Source organism: Saccoglossus kowalevskii, chromosome 3 (genome assembly GCF_978046115.1).
Source record: "Saccoglossus kowalevskii chromosome 3, keSacKowa6.1, whole genome shotgun sequence".
In the NCBI taxonomy this organism is placed as follows: domain Eukaryota; kingdom Metazoa; phylum Hemichordata; class Enteropneusta; family Harrimaniidae; genus Saccoglossus; species Saccoglossus kowalevskii.
In genome coordinates, this window is record NC_140643.1 from 9,979,013 (window position 1) to 9,983,786 (window position 4,774).

Here is a 4,774-nt window from a genome sequence, read left to right on the forward strand (position 1 = left end):
TGCATCCTCCCCTAGCATTATTAAGCAGTTTATCCATTAGTATTAATCCAATACTACTCACAGTACTGGTACAGGATTTTTGTTCACTTTCTTTTTCTGGGCACAAACACAGGGAATCATATTAATGCATAATTCAAGGTTTTCAATCACATAAATTGTGCGAGATAATGTCTGGAAATTGAAGTGACATTTAAACAAATCTTGGAACATTGTGCATAAACTATCCTCACTAATAAAACTTTCCACATGGTTGTAATGTTTCACTCTATATGCATTCCATGCACCACAAATATTGTGCCTTTCACCCCCCCCCCCCCCCCCATAAAATAAGAATTCTATCTCAAATGATTAAAATGAAACATTTCTGGTGTAATCCAAATCTTCAACAGATTATTAGCTTGACAGACCCCACTGTTTGGAGCACCATGGAGAGCGCAACTCGCATGACCTTGTCAGGCTAACAGATGATTTTCTCAGTTATTTTGGATAGGCTTCGTTCAAAGTTGGCTAAAAACACTTCTACATTTCACTATTCAGAAATGTATGGTTTCAAAATCTGGGAAACTTAATTACTGACTTGTATGTTCTTGTTTGCTAGAGTTTTAATTATCTGATGGTGCACATCACCTTCAATTATGGGTAATAGGCAATGTGTGCTTCACATAACATTGCAATAAAAAACTAAGTCTGGTTACTCAAGAAAAGCGCAGTGTGATGTGTTTCAATTCTGTCTTTGATTTGTTTTATCATATTTGAAAGGCATATGGCAAGATGTAATGATGTCTATTTTGAAGTTTGCAAGATAATATCTGCATCAACAGTCATGAAGTAAATTTAAAATTGCTATTGTAACATGTACTTTATTTTAAGCTGTTGGTTTCCAGATGTTTGATATTCCTTCAGTTACTTGAGAGGTGGGTCTTGAAGGAAAAAAATAAAATTATGGCTTAATAGATGACTGGCACAAACATAAATGTTGTTGCCAATTATTTTTTTTTTCAATTATGTTTATAAAATACTATAGAATACTTTATTTTCGATTGGAATTAATTTTTCACTATATTCACTGAAAGGATGATTCAGTAAAAATAAAAAAAAAACATGGAATATACCTTTTTTTCTATATTTTACATTAAACTCAAAAATTAGTGAAAAACATTCCATACAAAACTCTCAAAGTCTTTTCAGTTAAAATGAATTCCAGTTATAATAAAGAATTTTACAGTACTGTAAATTAACTGTAGTAAAATATTTTTTATGATCACTATCAATTAGATCTAACCTCAGACAAGTAATAAATTGTATTACCGTACTAGTCTCAGGTCTAACATGTAGGCATGAGTAGCGCCCTCACTGGCAGAACGGCATCGGACCTCGCTAACGCTTGCCAGTATAGTGTATGGCTCGTCGACATGACCAGTACTGAGAATTCGCAAAGTTCACGTCTTGCAATGAATATTCATTTTGGTGGTCATGGTGTTTGCATTGTTGGCAAAAATCAGACCGTTTTCAACAAGATGATTAACATTGGGTGGAAGCATCACACAAGTCAACAAACAAGCTCTGTTGCGAATGGTTACACTTTGATACCTGTCACTATCTGGCGTTCCTGCAATTTGATTGGTACCAACAAAAAATGTTTGGGAAGTGTAAAACTACATTGTCAGGGGTGTGTTGGGTTTGGAGCACCGTAGAGGGTGCAAGTTTGTCAGGCAATATTTCAATGTGCAATTTTCTGTTGCATCAATGACTAGCCAGTGAATAAGCATGAATATTTGTGTTGCAGAAAAATGTCTGACGCATCATATCGGCTTAGAGGGCACATCGTCCACCATGACACTTGCATCTTTGTTGGAAAGCACGTAGTGGTCTGAAGCAATGCACACAAAGCGGGATGGCGTAGATATCGTACAGATAATAGATGCATTAAGTGTACTAGCGGGTATCCCTGGCGGACAATGTTTCTCCATGGAATCAGTATTATGCGTATTTATTTCACCAGAGTTTAGTGTATTCCGTCACTTTCTGTAGGATTACTTTTATTACAATCATACCGGTAATCAAAGTAAATTACCTAAAACACAAAATGTAATCTTTATGCTATAAAAACTTGTGAACATGAGACATACTTCTTCATGTTTGCAAATATGAAACATAAACTTAAATGTAGTTCAGACTTTGTAATTCTTCTGTATTCAGTTCAGACTTTAAGTGCAATTTCACTTTGAACAAATTATAACTTTACTGACTTCGACATTCTGTGTTCAACACTGTTTTTAATTCTCCACAGTAATTCAAAACAATATGTGTAAAAAGCTTTTGACAAAATATCTGGCAGAACATGCAATTGGGAGATTCTGGTGGAATCATTCAAAAATACGAAAAGCAAAAAAATACTGAGTTTCAAAGTAAATTTCCCCCTAAAATACGTTAACAACAGCTTGATGGAAGCTTTATGATGCTGTACTTGACAAGATATTTATAACGTGCCCAATCTTTCAATTGTTTTTTTCAAAAACATTTTGGGAGACGGAGAGAACAGATTTACCACGAATGTATTGAAAAGATAAACTGTTGCTATGGTTATACAGACGATCAGTACACAATGTGTATTCATAACAGTCGTGATGAAATATTGATTTTGTATTCATTACATCGTAACGATCCAGAATTAAACCGTACATTATTTAGTGATGTTACTTTATTTACACGTAAGGGCTTGCTACTGGAAAACGTTTGATGACTATTGTTATTGACAAGTTAAATGGCTCGACATGGACTAACAACTTTCAAACGCTGACAATTTAATCCCGAAATTGTGTAGATAACTGTTTCCAATAGTAGTGCAAGTTTCAAACCACCATTTCGACCATCTTCGCCAGCCAAGGCTTATTTATTCGGCCGTCGCTCACCATTACAGACGGCCATGGATGGTCGTATTTAATGCATTTTGATAGTCACAATACAGAATCTTCCAGTTTTGTGACTACAAATAAATTCATAACGTGCATCATCGTGTCGCTTTCCCATAATTAAATAAGAGACCGAAACAGCGAACTTGCAGTATTAAGAGCAGAAAACGAAAGTATCATTTGCGTATTGCCCAATAAAGATGACTGCTTTTTTTATTTTTTGGATATTCCCAAATTACGAACATTATTTGAAATAAGCATGGACATAGTAATACATCCTGTCACAGTGTATAGTATAAGAACTTGATCGATGAAACGCCTTGCTTTATCAAATCTATTACTATTACAACCTACACATTATTTGAAAGTTTAGAAATAGAACACATCAGTAAGAGATTACCTGACGGATAATTTTGCCATTGTCGTGTTTTCATTATTGAGAATAAACTGTGAAATGGCACGAAACTTTCGTGTGCAACAATCCGTTGCACACTGTACATGTACTGCAGTGTAATTAGAAAACAAAGCACAGACAAAAATCTCGAGACGCAGCTTACTTGTAACGAAAACTGCTCACAAAAAACAACACCCTGTCTCTCGTCCGCTCTTTGGCCCTCTTACAAAGAACAATGCCAACTTTGTATTTTGTATCCGATCAAATAACCATGGTTTAGCAAGAGGAACTGGTCTCAAAGTAAAATCCACTAGGGGACGCCGCGCGGAAAATCACGAAAGGAACAGAAAGTTGAATTAGTTGTAAACTCGACACTGAGAATAATATGCTGGGAGCAAGTTATTGGCTTTCTCTTCCTTCCAAAGAAAAAGGCCCAGAAAAAAACGAGTAAAATATGATAAAATACCCTGTTTCATGAGCCGGTGAAAATATACTTACTAATGGTGTTGAAACTTGAAACTAACAAATGCATTTTAATTTTTGATATTGAAGACGCAGATGAATTGAACCATTCAAACCTACATCATCAAAACAATGACAGTTTATTCTTGTACATGTCATACGCCGATGTGTCAATAACTAAAGTCAGATTAAAAAAAACACATTTATATACAGTCAACTCGTTCACTAGGAGGTAACAACATTAATGCAGATCTATAAAATACCACACTGGAAAGTTTTCAAGTTGAACTATTTCTCGACATACTGTATATACTAATTGTCCTAAATCCTAGACATGAGTGGCGTTCACGTTAGATATGATAAAACATTGTTAAAACATGTGACGTACGATGTGATGTCGTAATTATTTGAAACTTGGCAACACGCAGAACACTTACTGATAATTCAGATTAAATAAAGTGATAATGATTGCTAACTGTGGGTATCTTTGATCTCAGACTAGTAATGAGCTTTGATCCATATGTATGACGTGTGGGTCTATTGTTTCTCTTATCTACCGGGGCTATCAAAATTTGGTCGTTCTTTCGATTTGCTACCGTTATAAATATATCATCGTATTCTATAAATATATTATTCTATTGTTCACAAAACTAAGATAAGAACACATGGTTATCACACTATTTGGCGCACGAAAAATGGGTCAATATTCCAGAAAAATTACGATTTCAGTAGTTTCCATGCCAAAGTTTGGTTACTAAAGTAAAACAATAATTTATGGATGAAATCGGTTTTAAAGAAGTCTATCTCGAACTCACTTATATGTTTATTTATCACAATAATATCAATAATAATAATTGTTGAGTAGATGCCAATTTATTATTGCATTGTGTCGAGGTGACCGAAACGAGCACCCCTGGACCACTAATAGAATGTTCCAAAATTTGCATATAACCTTTGACCGCAAACATGACATTCTGATTGGTCTTTGATGCTCACGTCATTGAAA